This window comes from Protopterus annectens, chromosome 13.part0 (genome assembly GCF_019279795.1).
Source record: "Protopterus annectens isolate FY-2018-M chromosome 13.part0, PAN1.0, whole genome shotgun sequence".
Lineage (NCBI taxonomy): Eukaryota > Metazoa > Chordata > Ceratodontiformes > Protopteridae > Protopterus > Protopterus annectens.
Window position 1 is genome coordinate 1,141,461,076 of NC_056747.1, and position 17,935 is coordinate 1,141,479,010.

The window sequence follows — 17,935 nt, forward strand, 5'->3', positions numbered from 1 at the left end:
TTTGACTAAAAAAGGAGCACATTTCTTGTAGTTTAAGGGATTCCCAAATTTATTCAATAAATGTGACTATCAAAGGAAGAAAAGCATACTGTTATTCATGCCAAGTCTGTTTTCAATTTGAGAGTGTTGTGTTTTGCAAATGGCTGTCAATGTTTTTGCTGTATAGTTTGAAATAAATATTTTAAATTAAATCCAAATCTATGTGATTGTTGTAAAAGAAAAGAAAATAGTGAGTGCACTTACATAGGTTTATGGATCAGTCGTAGGCTAACTGCCCTAGCTGGCCATTTTAAGCCTAGCCAATTACCCCATGTGAGAATCAAATCCTGCACCTTGCATCTGTAAGGTGAACACCTTAACCATTATGCCAACCTCCCACCCAAAGCTTTACTTGTATCAAGATTATGTCACCCCAGATGGGACTCAAACCCACAAGCCCTGACTTATAAGACCAATACCTTATCCAGTAGGCCAATGGGGCCCAACTTACATGTTTGAACAGTGTTTTATGGTAATTAGGCAGAGACAGCCATGCAGTTGGATATTGGTATGACAAGGGAACCCAGTCCAATACACTTCATATGACTGTTCCAGCTTTGGTTGGAGTGGGGTGTAACTCCCCTGCCAGAATTTTTTTTTTATGATCATTAAATTTCTCCAGCACCTCAAACTTTATCATGTGTACTTTTGTATACATTTGATTCTCAAGTGTGATAAAGTGCATACTGTTGCCAAAAAAGCAGAAAATTGGTTAGTGGTTAAGATCTCTGCCCCACACCTCCAAGATCTGGGTTCACTCCCTGTCTTTTTAGAACTTGCATGTTCTCCTTCTGTTTGTGTGGTTTTTCTCTGGGTACCATAGTTTGGTCCTACCTCCCAGAAACATGCTGGGTCATTGGCAGCTGAAAAGTGTCCATATGTGTTGCATTTACTCTTACCTTTTTGCCCAGGCCAGGGTTGAAAAAGGTCCAAGATAACTGTAGTTTTATTTTGTCTGTGACTTGGTGGCCTTCATTGTTATGACATTCGATATATAGTCATGAATCCAGTGGCAGATCTGCTGTGAGTGCAATAAAGAGTATGGAAAGTATCTGTCTGAAGACCAAATCTTCTGGAAATCTAACCTGAAAAAACAAGGAATAGGAGATACTATTAGTCAAAGTCAAGGTAAACTTTACTGTGGATCAGATATACACGGCAGTGCAAGCTGAACAAAATTACATTGCTTTGGTCCCCATGCAAGACATAACAATGAGCACATTGAGTGACAGTAAGACTATTGCACATACAGTAATAATTAAAATATGAACAATGCAATAAATTACCACACTTGGACAGGAAGACATTAGACAATATTATACTAGTAGGTCTTGCAAAGACTGTGACTTCACAATATGATCGTATTACTAATCTTGACCATGAATTGCTTGTTAATAAAATTACATAATCATTAAATGAAGCAGGCTAAAAACTCAGTAAAATTTAACAGTCAAGCATTTTAACTTAATATGCTACTGAGACATTGTTATTTGTTGCACGTTGTGTACCCCACTTCTCAGAACTAAGTGTGCACACAGCAGAAGGCTCCCCCACCAAAAATAAACTACACCCGTTTTCACTCTTGACAATTTAATGCTATTCACATTGCTCCACCATAGTTATAATTAATAAAATCTGCCTCCCTTGAGCTTTTCCATCTGTGCAGTAAATAATAATTTGTACTGCCCAGCAATTCTTTCTTACTTCCCATAGTGCAAACTTAGTCCTTTATATGGAATTACAAGCCAATATGTACCTTATTAGCAACTCCCTAGTTCAAGATTAAATAACAGCCAGGTCCTGGCAAAGAAATTTCTTACCTTTTGCAACTCAGTTGATTGTTTCTTAACATAGTACTCCAATGGGTTCTGCCTGTTCTGTTCAGCCCTCGCTATGTTCAGGCTTCATGTCACTCCCCTACCCTAACCTACACCAACTTCCCAACCACCCCCAACCCGCACATACTATACTTCCCTTACACATTATACTTCCCTTGACTCCTCCCCTATCTTATTACACAACTCCACTTACACATTATACTTCCCTTGACTCCTCCCCTATCTTATTACACAACTCCACTTACACATTATACTTCCCTTGACTCCTCCCCTATCTTATTACACCACTCCACAGCACACACCAGTTACTCAGTCTCTTTTAGACTCCTCTCCACTTTTCAAGGCAAACCTCCCTACAAGCCAACTCTGCTATTGCTACCACTTTTCATTCATGCTGTGTAATCACACTCACTCCCATATTATATTCCCCTAAAATCTTATACTACTAAAAATGCACAATTTTCTAATAAGTCTTCCATTATTCTACATTACAACTCCACACAATATTTCTGGATGGTGCAGCGGTAGTGTTGCTGCCTCACAGCAAAAATGTCTCCAGTTCGATTCTCAGCTAGAGTGGCTTCTGTGCAGAGTGTGCATGTCCTCCCTGCATTCGTGTGGGTTTTCTCCGGATACTCTGGTTTCCTCCCACATTAAAAAGACATGCATCTGGAGTGTTTCTCCAGGGCCTCTGCTGAAAATTGGCTTTGTTCCAAGTCGGACTTTCCTGGTAAACAAATGTTAAATAAATTTCTACCGTGCTTACTACCTCCTGCCTTACCCTAATAGTATTTTTTCTTACACACCTCTCATCTCCACCATTACTTTCTCTCAAAACAAAATGTATCAAAGGCATTTCATCTGTAACAAACCTCCCAATTCAAAACAGCTATGCAACTATCTCACCTAGCTTATTTTCACTAATTTATCTAAACCACAAACTAAAATTCTTCCATACACCCCACCCTTGAATCAAATTGCAACTGATCCCTACAAAACTAAAATATTCATTAACAACTCAATTCTCCTTGCCATAATTAAGTTATGTGGAGTCACACAGCCCAACCCAGGACCACTCCATAATACAAAGAACAAAACTCACTCTAAATCCCTAAATTTTATTACATTAAACTTAAGAAGCATCTGCAACAAAATCACCCCCTTCCATACCTTGAGTAACCACTGCAAAGCTGACATATTTGCATTCACAGAAACATGGTTAAATCCAAACATAAAGGACAAGGAAAAACTTCCACCAGATTACAATATAATCTGACCAGACAGAATAAGAAAGGAGGAGGTATAGCTCTACTTTTCCCAAATACACTTTCTGTAACCCCTCTATATGAAAATATCCCAAATTCTCAAAAGCTGAAATTCTTGTTTCAATACTAAAACTAAATCCAACTAAAAGCATCTGTATCAGGACATTATATATCCCCCAGGACATAATATCCCTATACTCAAAGGAATATTAGCTTGAATTTCTAACAAAATTAACATGGAAACTGTCGTATTAGGAGACATTAATATTAATAGGCTCAACTTCTGTACAGATGCCCCTTCAAACTCCATAAAGCTACATGATTATACTCAAATTATTAATTCTCCTACAACATTTAATAACCGTGAATCAATTCTTGACTGGATATTAACTTCCAACCCTGCTAACTTCTCAGTGATCCCCTTCCAACTTATGCCCTCAAGACTATAACCCAAACAATGAAGAAGCACATGCTTAAATCTACCCATAATCTAACTGATTTATCCCTAATCCCTAAAATCCATTAACTGTTCTATCCTAAATTTATCTCCCCCTAAACGAAACAGTAGAATACTTTAATAGCACATTTCTCAGCATCCTCAACTCATTTACTCCCCTTCGCACCAAAAGAGCTATACATAATCTTGCCCCATGGCTCTCTAAGTCCTCTAAACTCCTAATGTTGCTGATTTGTTGTTGGATTTAAAATGTTTTAGTAGGAAACTTAATATGAGCCTTTGGTTTAAATCTAGTGATACATTTGTGCCTGGTGAAACAAAAAGTTTAAAGAAGCCTAATTTTTTCAATCCACCTATGCATAATTTGGTGCGGACTTTTGAGATGGCTTGTGAAATTAATTTTAGGGATATGTGTAAAAATCAGTGTATTGATGGTTATGAAAATTTAACATCAGAACAGTCCTGTCTTTTGACCGAAATAGTCAAAGACAGAAATATACGGGTTATGAAACCCAACAAAGGCAATGGTATGGTAATAATGGAGTTTTTGGATTATGTGAACCATACGAACACTCTTCTAATGGATGGTACATATAGGGAGGTGTCTCTCAATGAGATCAGCATTGCTTTTTGTAGGATTGATTTGGTGTTAAGTGACATGTTATATCAAGGCCAAATGAATATTGACAAATATAATTTTGTCATTAATAATCATCCCAGGATTTCAAGTATTTTCGGTATACCTATAAGGATATTACTAATCCACCATTTAGGCCTATTATGGATGATAATAGAAGTAAAACCTATTTTATAGCTCAACTGGTTGATGATTATCTTAAAAAGGGCCTCAAAGGACTGCAATTTATTTGCAAGGATTCCTGGGAATTTTTGAGTCTTCTAAATAATGTCACTCTCACCAAAAATATGTATTTTGTGACTATTGACGTCCAGAATTTATTCACTGTCATTTCTCATGATATTGGCCTTAATTGGTTAGAGGAACAGTTGTATTTCTCTAAAGTATGTAAACAAGACAGTATAAATTTAGTAGTGGCACTGATGGAAATGGTGCTTAATAATAATTTCATCTATTTTGAAGGCCAATATTTCAGGCAAGATGTAGGAGTTGCTGTGGGAGCTCCATGTGCTCCCAATTGTGCTAATTTTGTGATGTCTCACTGGGAGATTGAGTTTGTGGTACAAAGTCGATTTTTTCAACACATTGCCCTTTACACAAGGTATTTGGATGATTTATTTTTGATTTGGACTGGATCTGAAGTACAGCATACATTAATCAAACAACTACTCTTCTAAGGTTTACACATACTTTCAATCAGTCCAAGATTACTTTCCTGGATGTTGACCTCTTTGTGGATTTGAATGATTGTAGTATTAAATCAAAAATATATCATAAACCCACTTTTTCAAACTCCTATTTGAATTATACCAGCTGGCATCCACAGTATCAAAAAAGATCTGTTGTCAAAGGCCAGCTGGTACGGGCAGTATGTATGACATCTGATGAGGCTGATTTCCTAAAATAAATTGATTTTATATTGGATATGTTTACAAAGAGGGGGTATCCAGAATGGTTTCTTAACAGTATTAAGAAAGAGGTCATAGCCAAAAGAGATAAGGGACTATTAAGGCCAATATTAAGTTCTGGAGCTATACCTGGTGGGCTTGAAGTGGGTGTGTCCCCCGATTTGAACAATCAAAAGAAAGTTGGTGGACATTCTTTCATTACTGTGTAGAATAAGGATAGTAGCAATGTAATGAATATTATTTTTAAAAATTGGACTTTTTTCACTATGGACTATACTGTTAAAAGTTTTAAGGGGGAAAGACCCAATAATGTTTTTAGAAAAGATAGGTCCATCAAAATTATGTTGGAATCTAGTAATAAGGTTGTATTATGTAACAATCGACCAGTTGGTAATTTCAAATGTGGAATGTGTTCATTATGTCCACATATACTTACTACAGGTGTATATTTTCATCGTTCTGATTTTAGATTCAAGATAAATGGGCATTACAACTGCCAGTATAAAAATGGAGTTTATTTAGCCAAGTGTTTAGAAAGGTGCTTGGTGTGACATCTGGACAGAGGAAGGAAGACAAGGAGACCTGGTGGTGGAATGAGGAAGTGCAGGAGAGTATACAGAGGAAGAGGCTGGCGAAGAAGAAGTGGGATTGTCAAAGAGATGAAGAAAGTAGACATGAGTATAAGGAGATGAGGTGCATGGCAAAGAGAGAGGTGGCAAAAGCTAAGGATAAGGCGTATGGAGAGTTGTATGAGAGATTGGACACTAAAGAGGGAGAAAAGGACCTGTACCGATTGGCTAGACAGAGGGACAGAGCTGGGAAAGATGTTCGGCAAGTAAGGGTGATAAAGGATAGTGAGGGAAAGGTACTCACAAGAGAGGAGAGTGTGTTGAGTAGATGGAAAGAGTATTTTGAGAGGCTGATGAATGAAGAGAATGAGAGAGAGAAGGTTGGATGATGTGGGGATAGTGAATCAGGAAGTGAAACAGATTAGCAAGGAGGAAGTAAGGACAGCTATGAAGAGGAAGAAGCATGGAAAGGCTGTTGGCCCAGATGAAATCCCAATGGAAGCATGGAGGTGCTTAGGAGAAATGGCAGTGGAATTTTTAACTAGATTGTTTAATGAAATTTTGGAAAGTCAGAGGATGCCTGAGGAGTGGAGAAAAAGTGTTTTGGTACCTATCTTTAAGAATAAGGGTGATGTGCAGAGCTGCAGTAACTACAGAGGGATAAATTTGATCAGTCACAGCTTATGGGAGAGAGTAGTAGAAGCTAGGTTAAGAAGGGAAGGGATGATTTGTGATCAGCAGTATGGTTTCATGCCAGGAAAGAGCACTACAGATGCAATGTTTGCTCTGAGAGTGTTATTGGAGAAATACAGGGAAGGTCAGAAGGAGTTGCATTGTGTCTTTGTAGACTTGGAGAAAGCATATGACAGGGTGCCTAGAGAAGAGTTGTGGTATTGTATGAGGAAGTCGGGAGTGGCAGAGAAGTATGTAAGAGTGGTACAGGATATGTACGAGGGTAGTGTGACAGTGGTGAGGACTGCAGTGGGAGTGACAGATCCGTTTAAGGTGGAGGTGGGATTACACCAAGGATCAGCTCTGAGTCCTTGCTTATTTGCAGTGGTGATGGACAGGTTGACAGATGAGATCAGACAGGAGGCCTCGTGGACTATGATGTTTGCAGATGACATTGTGATCTGTAGTGAGAGTAGGAATCAGGTTGAGGAGATTCTGGAGAGGTGGAGATATACTCTAGAGAGCAGAGGAATGAAGGTCAGCAGGGCTAAGACAGAATATATGTGTGTAAATGAGAGCTAGGGTAGAGAAATGGTGAGGATGCAGGGAGTAGAGTTGGTAAAGGTGGACGAGTTTAAGTACTTGGGATCAACAGTTCAGAGTAATGGTGAGTGTGGAAGAGAGGTGAAGAAGAGAGTACAGGCAGGATGGAATGGGTGGAGAAGAGTGTCAGGAGTGATTTGTGACAGACTGGTACCAGTAAGAGTGAAAGGGAAGGTCTACAAGAGGGTAGTGAGACCAGCTATGTTATATGGGTTGGAGATGGTGGCATTGATGAAAAGGCAGGAGTCAGAGCTGGATGTGGCAGAGTTAAAGATGTTAAGATTTGCACTTGGTGTGACTAGGATGGATAGGATTAGGAATCAGTATATTAGAAGGTCAGCTCATGTTGGACAGTTTGGAGACAAAGCAAGAGAGATGAGATTGCATTGGTTTGGACATGTGATGAGGAGGGATGATGGTTATATTGGGAAAAAGATAAGGATGGAGCTGCCAGGTAAGAGGAAAAGAGGAAGGCCTAAGATAAGGTTTATGGATGTGGTGAGAGAGGACATGCAGGCGGTTGGTGTGACAGAGCAAGATGCAGAGGATAGGAAGAAATGGAAAGAGATGATCCACTGTGGCGACCCCTAACGGGAACAGCCGAAAGATGATGATGATGATTTAGCCAAGTGTTTGGCCTGTCCAGCATGTTACATAGGAAAAACTTCTTGACGTTTCCGTGACAGGATGTACGAGCATCTCACTGACATCAAAAAAGGAAAGCTTTCAAATGCTTTGAGCAAGCATATAAGTGAATACAAGAGGCACAATTTTAATCTTTTGGTTATACAACAGATAATACCTGACCCACAGGGGAATATTTTATCTGAACATCTTGACTTATGTAAGTTGAGATGGCAATTGTGTTTAAATGCCTTTGTTTATCCTGGTCTTAATGATTTTACCAGTATTTCCTGTTATTTGAAACTTCAGCATTTTAAAGGTTAATTTTTTAAATTAAGGTCTGAAGATTTTATTGGTGGGCTAATAATTTAGACTATTTTAAGTGTTTCAGTTTGTGTGTGTTTTTAGTTCTGAAGAAGTCCCGTGATGTATACTGGGGATGAAAGCCCTTAACTTGGTCTATTGGTATAATAAACTATTATTCAGACTTAAACCTGGCTCCCCCTCTGCTGATAGACTGCCACCTGAATACCTAAAGACAGCATGGGATGCCATAGCATACCCAGTTAGTATCCTTATTAACAGATTAATCACAGAATCATAGGTACTAGATGTATAGAAAATGTCCCATTTCATTCTATCACATAAAGGAGGTCACTTCACTGAACTAACTTAACTTTCATCCTCTAGCCATCTTGTCACCACTCTCAAAAATCCTAGAGAAATGTGTTCATCAGCAACTCCTATGATTCTTACTTCAATCCACCCTCATCACCAAAACTCAGCACGGCTTTTGACAAGCCAATAGTACTACATAGTAACACCACAGCATTACTCTCTTTCATAGATACAGTCAATAAAGCCAGAGACTCGGGTAAAATAGTCTCAGCCTTATTCCTAGACCTCTCATAAGCTTTTGACACCATCTCATACTCCCAATTCCTTAGCAGTCTTCTTCAGCTTCGTCTTTTCATCTTCCTTATCTAACCAATAGAGTACATTCTGTGAAATGGCAAGACACCATCTCCCCCCATCTCCACAGGTGTGCCTTAGGTATCTATACTTGGTCCTTTACTCTTTAATATCTTCATCAATCACCTCCATACCTCCACCAGTCTAGGAGCATTTAGCCAATATGCCAGTGACTCAACTATCATCTGCTCATCTGACTCAGCTATCATCTGCTCATCTACCTCTCTAACGCAAGTGCAATAAATTACCCAGCAAACATTTACCTTAATTGATATCTGGCTTAAAAATGCACAAATATTCCACAATCCAAACAAAACCAAACTTCCCCTGTTCACTCCAAAACTCCTATCACCTAACAAAGATAATTTCAAGGTTCACGCCATTAACAATACTGAAATTGAAAAAAAATCCCTCACCAAGCTACTAAGAGTCATACTTGATGATAAACTGAAATTTGATATTCATATCCAAAATAACATCAAAAAGACCCAACAAAAACCTGGAATGCTTTATTGAAACAAATTCTTAATACAAAAAAAAAAAAGAAAAACAAAGTCACACTTGCCAAAACCTTTCTCTTACTCTCCTTAATGTATGGTGCCCTTCTCTTTAGCAATTTAGAGTCAACACTGAAAAATAAACAATAGTTGCTATAAAAAAATTGCTAAATTTGTCTACAATACCATGTTCCACTATCATCACTGCAAAACCCTTCATAGCCTGTAGTGGCTTGAACTCCCTAACTACCTCTGTTACTTATAGCGTATAACTATGCACAAAATTATGTAGAAACCTGAAGCATGTCCATCACTTCACCAATTAATTAATCTATATATCCCAAACTGCACTCTCTTATCTGAAGATAAATAATTCCTGTCTTTATCAAAACCTTCTAACTCTGCCAGTAAAAGTCTGTATTCACACTCTATTGCAAAACTCTGGAACACCCTACCTGTAGCAACCAGAACAACTCCCAATCTAGTTTCAGCAACACCACCTAGGCCATTCATGGATCTGTTCATGCTATAACCTTGGCTAATCATGACCTCACTTTTTCCTGGCTAACTTCTGTATTTCTCATCCACACAAACTATCTTCATCCCCTCACCCTACTCTTCTTCCTGATGTACCCCTTTGATCTATGTCTTTACTCTTTCTTCACTGTCATACTTTATCTAGCTAAATAACTCTGCTGAGCATGCTTTATATTCTAAAAGTTTTCCTGAAATCTAAATATTAATCTAACCATCAATGTCTTAGGAAAAATACAATTCAAAAATATGTATAACCTCTCAAATGATTGTATGATCTTTGCCTGTGTATTTATATCATATAACTCAAGCCATAATTATGGAAATGCAATGTTTTTATTTTTGTGTAACTGTGGGACTTCTCCCTGGGCTTCTGCTGAAAAGACTTTTTGGCACAATTGGAAATTCCCAGTAAACAAATGTCAAATAAGTAAAATAACAGGGTTTTCTGTAAAAGAGCATGATCTGCAGACTCAGAAGTCATAGTGAGGTCTGTAGGGTTTACCCCATAAGTTGGCTTTTGTCCATCTGTGTAAAAGTTTTACTCCATCAGTAGCAGAAGGGTGATCAGCATCCTCTTGATCTGCTGTAGCCCATGTTGTTTTTCAGACAGTGTCCTACATTTATATAGATGGTTGTGAATCTGGTCTGGATCCAGCTTATAAGACTTTAATGAAGGTGAGTAGGACAGAGGAAGGCCTACCCTGCATTGGAACAGTGGCACCAGTGGCCTTGTGAGAGAGGACTCTCCAAGGTTTCCTTCCAAATAGACAGCATATTAGTTTAGGCCAAGTGGAGGTTGAAAATTTATGCCAGTACTTTAGCAATACAATGAAGCATATAGTCAGAAGCCATGGTAGGAGTCCCTGTGTAACAAGGCTTCAGGACACATCACCTAAACCTAATTTAGGTCATCCTCCTTCTATTTCACCTTCATACAGTTAAACATATACATCACCTCTGTAACTGTTGCTAAGATATCCCACTTCTTTCTTCTTTTTAGATTGTTTGGATTTATAAAGGCACAGGAGTATATAATACTTTGTTTTTGTATTCTGTATGTACCTCTTAGAAAATGCTGTAAAGTCTGTAATCCTTATGATTATTTATGTAAATGGATGTACCTCTGTCTTGTTGTATCTCTTTCTTAGCGTTGTGATTGTAATCACCCAGGCTGTGGCCATAATTAGTCTTTTGAGATGAATGCACTTTTCTGGTAAATAAACTTAAATAAAAGTAAATAAATAAATAAAAACAAGTAAATAAATTAATGAAAGGTTGAACATAATTTTTTTCTGGTCAAATACCTAAAATGAAAATATTTTGATCTGAATTCTTCTTGTTCTTAACCACTGATGTGAGTCAAGAAACAAAATGCCACGTCAGTGGGTGTAAGAGGAGCTGGTAACAGAATGGTGCAGATGACCATTCTGAACCTTTAGCAGTTTTGCTGTGATTATAAAGTGATCCAATTTTACCAGAAATGCTGGTTACAGCCATCCTGATGGTTCTGCCAACCAATCAATTTCCCTTGTTCTAGAAGTCCAGACGTGACTCTGTGCCTCAGGGAGAGTGCGTTGTACATTCTATCTGTGTTTTAGACAGGTCTCATGTACTGACTGTCTGGGTGGTAGCATACTTCCCTGAAGATTTCCAAGATGCCCAGAATTTCTCTAATTAAGTAGCTGCCTTAGATAAACAGATTTATTGACAAAAACATTAAGTCAGCAGGTCAGAATTTCTCAAGTTGAAGTTTTCTTTTAGCTTTAGTCTAATAAAACAGTCACATGATCTCTAGGTCTACATAAGACATGACATTGTTTTCATGAGATAACTGTATTTCCAGCCTACAGGGACAGTTCTATACTCTTGGAACAACTATTGATTGGCCTTGAGCATTTTGTGTGATTATAGGGCATTACTTGTTAAAGGATGTTTTTGTGATATAGGTAATTACTTGTCAAAATATTTCTTGGAAGATACATGCCATAGAGATGGGCTGAGCTGGGCTGTTGAACTAAAAGAAATAATAGCATAGTTAATTAACATAGTAGTATTCATATAACTAACCCTGTGAAGCACTAAACTGTTTGTTTGCCTTACCTGGATTCAGGAAACAAAAGTATAAAGTAAAAGAGTCAGAAAGAGAGAGAGAAAGAGAAAGAATGAGACAGGCACCTGAATTTCTGTAGATTAATATTCTCATGTATATACATTGCTTGTCTGACTTTTAGTGAACAAAGAAAGGCATGAACTTTTTAATGGATGTTCAGGGTTTCCCTATAGGTGGCTGATGTCCATTGGTGACCAGTTGTTCAGGTTCTAATTAACTGAACACATATGGTCATAGTCAATTGTTTTCTTGGTTCATAAGGCTGGATGGACTATTAGGCAGAGTGGGGAGGACTTTGGAGTACTTTATCAAGTAGTTTCTTTTCTCTGCTATTGCTGTGTGATCTGAGGGGTTCCCCAAAATTTCAATCGCTAAGGGGCTTTCCCTCCTGCAAAAAAACATTTGTTTTGATTTGTGCAGGTGGGTTGAAATGGGAATATGTTCTTGAGCAGATGTGATGAAGCAGTGTTTTTCATGATTAGGTTCATAGGTTCATAGGTTTATACTAGGCTATCTGCCCTAGGCATTTATAAGCCTAGCCCAAATTTTTGTGGCTTACGCCACCCCTTATATGAAAAAATACTGTGCCCATTAGTTTGTTGTGCCTCTGTCCAGCAGTGACACAGAGATGATTCCCGGGGTAAACCTACGATCTCCCATCCACAGGTCTAGATTTCTCTTGAACAGAGTTAGCGAGGTGCTTTGCCTCACATGGACCGGGATTTTATTCCACAGCATAGGGAGTCTCTGAGTGATAAATCTATCCCTCCAGCACGTCCTATTTATATCCGTGCTAAGGTTTAAGTCGCTTGCTCTTGTGGTTTTGGTGGATTTGGATTTTTTGAGGTGGAGCATGTCCATTAATTCCGGGTTGGACATGGCCTTGTATGTCAGGCACATGTCACCTCTGAGCAGACGGTATGCGACTGAATAGAGCTGGAGTTTCTTCAATCTGGCAGCATATGACAGATTTTGAAGTCCCTTTATCCTTTTGGTGAGGAACTTTTGGGGTCTCTCCAATTGCTGCAGATGTCGGGTGAGATACATCCCGAATGGGGCATTGTACTCGATCATTGGTCTGATAAGTGAAGAGTACAGGGGAACAATAACCTCACTAGATCTGGATGTGAATCCCTTCATAATCAGGTGGGCAATGTAGAAGGTCTTTCTAACCACTTTAGCAATGTGAGTGTCAAAAGAAAGGCCACTGTCAACCTGGGTCCCCAGGTCCCTGATAACCTCTTCTGTGCTTAGTGGATTGCCACCTATATGGTAGCTTGGGGTTACCTTGTTTTTCCCGAAGGGTATGACTATACATTTTTTGGCGTTTAACTTCAGGCCATGGCTCTGGCACCAACTATCTGTTTCCGTGAGTCCCTTCTGAAGGATATCCGTGTCTGATGCACTTTCCACTATGGCCCAGTTTGCAGTCGTCTGCAAACTTTGTCAGCCAAAGTCCTCCTATGTTGGCCTGTACTTCTGAGAAGTAGATGCCAAACAATAGGGGCCAAGGACCGAGCCCTGTGGGACACCACTTGTGACCGGCTTGGAGTCTGACACAGCGCCAGCAACTCTAACCCTGTGGGTTCTGTCCTTAAGCCAGTTTGCAACCCATCTTGTGACATATGGGTTTACATTTAAGCTGGTAAGTTTTCTACAATACCCGAGTGGGGTATTGTGTCGAAGCCTTTGCAAGGTCAAGGTAGGCTGTATGGACTGCCTTTCCTCATCAATGGCCTTGGTGACTGTTTCAAGAAGTCGACCAAGTTCAAAAGGCATGATCTTCCCTTGACAAAGCCAAACTGGGTCGGGTCCAATGTCTGCAAGTCCCCTATATCTTTGTTTATGAGCTCCATTATGATCCTCTCCATAGCTTTGCAGACTAGACTTGTTAAGCTTATGGGGCGGTAATTACCAGGGTCCGTGAGGCGCCGCCTTTGTGGAGTGGGACTACAGTTGCCGTACGCCACTCCTTGGGCACGTATCCTGTGGTAAGGCTGAGATTAAACAGCTGCCTTATGTGCGGGTTTAATTCCTCATTTAGCTCGTGTAGCACACAGCCGGGGACACCATCCGGTCCCATTGATGCTGTGTTTTTAGCTTTAGAGAGTGCAGCTTTCACCTGCGCATTTGAGATGTCCGGGAGGCTACACTCGGCTGGGATAGTTATCTCTCCTTTACGGGCCCCGAGCGGCGTGAAGTTTGCACTGAACCTGTCTGCCAGTATGTTGGCAATGTCTGTGGGTTCAGTGATTTTTGTATCATTTTGGACTAATTCTGAGCATATCTGGGAGTTTCCACCCAGGTTCCTAGCATAGCTGAAAAAGGCCTTATGATTGTCCTTTGAATCCATGGCAATTTTTCTCTCAAAATTGGCCTTAGTTGATTTTATGAGTGCTCGTATTTTTTACTAATAATGATCAGGGGTGACTTCCCTTTTATGGATTTTGTTCTATCATGTAATAGCTTTCTCCTCTTATTGTAAAGTTTGTTAATGGCTGGGGTCCACCAGACTGGACGTTTGCCCTTTGTGGAAAGAGTCTTGGTTTTATTTGGGATTGCCTGATCCATGCAGTCCTGGAGGTGTTCATAGAAGGCATTTGTAAGGGCTTCCGCAGCTTGGGTTGTGGTTTCCACTGGCTCAGGGGCCTTGAAGGATACCACACCAGTCTTGAGTAGTGTGAAGTTTGCTTTAGAGAAGTTCTTCACTATGGTCTTTTTGTTTGGGGTGGGGGCGGGATGTGGATTTCCAGTGAGATTAGTTTATGATCAGATCTCACCAATGAGGGATATACTTCGGTGTGGAGCATTTTGTCCCCATGTTTGTGACAATGAGATCTAGTATATTTTCTCCTCTCATGGGAACAGTGACTAGCTGTTCCATGGCATTTGAATTTATGAACTCCAGGAACCGTTGGGCTAGAAAGTTAGAGCTTGAGTAATGTTCCCAGTCTATATTCGGGTAGTTGAAGTCACCCAATATGATGGTGTTTGGAGATACATTTATACCCTCCAGTGTCTTCAGGAAGGCTGTGTGGGGTTCCTGAGTTTGAGAGGGTGGCCTGTAGCATGCTACAATTTGTAGAGCAGTTTTGCCTATGGTTAGTTGCACCTGGATGGTTTCCGAAGCTTTGTGCGTTGCCACCAACCTGGAGGTGTGGGTATCCTTTATGAATATGGATACACCCCCTCCTTTTGTGGTGTGGTCCGGGATTGTGTGTCATTCACATGTACATAGGTCAGGCTGACATCTATATGTGAGAGACAGGGAATTACAGAACCTTTGCAGGAAAGTACACATGCACTGTGCTCCTACTACATCTTCCCCCAGTGAGGACGGAAAGGCAGGGATAACAATTAAGCTGGCCATATATTCTCCCACTGGGACACAATACCATAGCTGACATACAACATGCTGTCTTTGAGCTGTTATAATCTTGTGTTGACCCTACACCATCCAACAACACTGCACTGTGAAAGACTGACAGAAACTGAGCGGGCAGTACTGCTCAGTAGAAGATGAGGATGTTGTGATGATTGGTCATTTCTAAAAGCCTTCTGCACATGTAAACAAATATTGATTGCAATTTATTTCTATTTATTTTTTAACTGGGTAAATAAAGTAGTAATAATACTAAAAGTAATATACAGCTAAAAATATATATATATATATATATATATATATATATATATATATATATATATATATGTATATATAGATAGATCGATCTCAGCAGTTTAGCATAAACACTAAATTTGCATGTGTCGAAGGAGACCAGAATACCTAGAAAAATCCCATGCAGACACAAGAAGAACATGCAAACTTCACAGAGACAATAAAAGGAGGTCAACATTAAACCACGGACCTGAGACCTGTGAGGCGGAGATATTTTGTCTTATTTCATAGCAAGATATAGGCAGTACTATAACATGAAGCATAAAGGAAAGAGGGTAGCAGTAGTCCATAAATACTACAACTCTGTCCATTTTGTATTATTACTTATCTCATGATACTGTAGCCGCGGTGGTGCAGCGGAAGCATTGTCGCCTTACAACAAGAGGTTCTCCGTTCGATTCTCGGCTGGAGTGCCTTCTGTGTGGAGTCTCCATGTTCTCCGCACGGTCGAGTAGCATTCAAAAGACATGCATGAATGGGCGTGCCTTCGTTGAAGGTTGGGCATCGGGCTGGCACCTCGGCACCATAAAAATCAACTGCCAATCATTAGCTGACCGAGTTTCCTCTGTGGCGACCCCTAACCAGGAAAAGCCGAAAGAAGAACAACAACTTATCTCATGATACTCTTTATTATAAATTATAATACATGTATCAAATAGTCCACAAAGAGTACAGCTCTGTCCATTTTTGTATTATTGGTTACCTTACTCATCATCATCTTCTTTCGGCTGTTCCCGTTAGGGGTTGCCACAGCGGATCATCTCTTTCTATTTCTTCCTGTCCTCTGCATCATGCTGTTTCACACCAACTGCCTGCATGTCCTCTCTCACCACATCCATAAACCTCATTTTAGGCCTTCCTCTTTTCCTCTTACCTGGCAGCTCCATCCTTAGCATCCTTTTCCCAATATACCCAGCATCCCTCCTCAGCACATGTCCAAACCAACGCAATCTCGCCTCTCTTGCTTTGTCTCCAAACTGTCCAACCTGAGCTGACCCTCTAATATACTGATTACTAATCCTGTCCATCCTAGTCACACCCAGTGCAAATCTTAACATCTTTAACTCTGCCACATCCAGCTCTGACTCCTGCCTTTTCATCAATGCCACCGTCTCCAACCCATATAACATAGCTGATCTCACTACCCTCTTGTAGACCTTCCCTTTCACTCTTATTGGTACCCGTCTGTTACAAATCACTCCTGACACTCTTCTCCACCCATTCCACCCTGCCTGTACTCTCTTCTTCACCTCTCTTCCACACTCACCATTACTCTGAACTGTTGATCCCAAGTACTTAAACTCATCCACCTTTACCAACTGTACTCCCTGCATCCTCACCATTCCTCTACCCTCCGTCTCATTTACACACATATATTCTGTTTTAGCCCTGCTGACCTTCATTCCTCTCCTCTCTAAAGCATATCTCCACCTCTCCAGGGTCTCCACAACCTGGTCCCTACTCTCACTACATATCACAATGTCATCTGCAAACATCATAGTCCACGGGGCCTCCTGTCTAATCTCATCTGTCAACCTGTCCATCACCACTGCAAATAAGAAAGGGCTCAGATCTGATCCTTGATATAATCCCACCTCCATCTTAAACGTATTAGTTACCTTGATAAACATTTTATTATAAATTATAATACATGTATGGTTTTCTACTTATCCAGTAAACTCTGTGAGTGATGTTGGCTGTTCATGGGGGGATGAGGTGGTCACTGTTGGAGTCAGATGTTTCGTAACAACATTGGATGGATGGATGCCAATGATAAATTTTATCTCCAATTTAGAAGATATGGTGCAGTGCAAAATGTGATTTTGTGGTAAAGCTGTAGAAAGAAAGCTTTTTTTCATTCATTCATTCATTCATTCATTCATTCATTATCCATTTACTGATGTAATTCAGTTTAGTGTCACAAAGGAACTGGAACCTATTCCAGCATTTAGTATGTTCAAGTCAGAGAAACTAATCCTGGACAAGTGCCATCCCATTGCAGGACACCATTTCTGCAAGCACATACAGAGACACACATGCTCAAACTAATACACACACTGACATTCATCCACACATACATACACAGCATGCATACCAATGAGCCATTTGGAGGATCACCAATTAACTACATCACATCTTTGGGATGTAGGAAAAGAAACAGAGCAGCTGGTGCAAAGCTGTGCAGAAACAGCAAAGGTGTAGAGATGCTACACAAAAGGCAACCAGCCATGAAATAAACTGGAGAACCTGGCAGCATGAGACTGCAAAATGCACTACTGCTCTAAAGAGCTGCCTAAGAAGCTTGGTGAATATATGAAATCCCAGCCTGCACTTATTGTAAAAATGAATTGTAAATCAAAGGCTCCTAGGGTATAAATACATTATTTTTAGGCAATTGACCCTTGGAGGTAGTTGAAACCATTGTTTTAATTTCTTCAGTTGTGCAGTACTGAATCTATCAATACTGTTAGCATTCAAATGGCACAATAAAATCTTCATGCTATCTGATTCAGATATTTCTGCCACCAGCT

General features: G+C 39.9%; 1 protein-coding gene across 4 annotated transcripts in view; it reads left to right on the forward strand.

Moving 5' to 3' along the window:
- ACBD4 (acyl-CoA binding domain containing 4) overlaps positions 1–17,935 on the forward strand; it is a 471,606-nt gene that overhangs the window by 133,911 nt on the left and 319,760 nt on the right. The window lies entirely within an intron of this gene.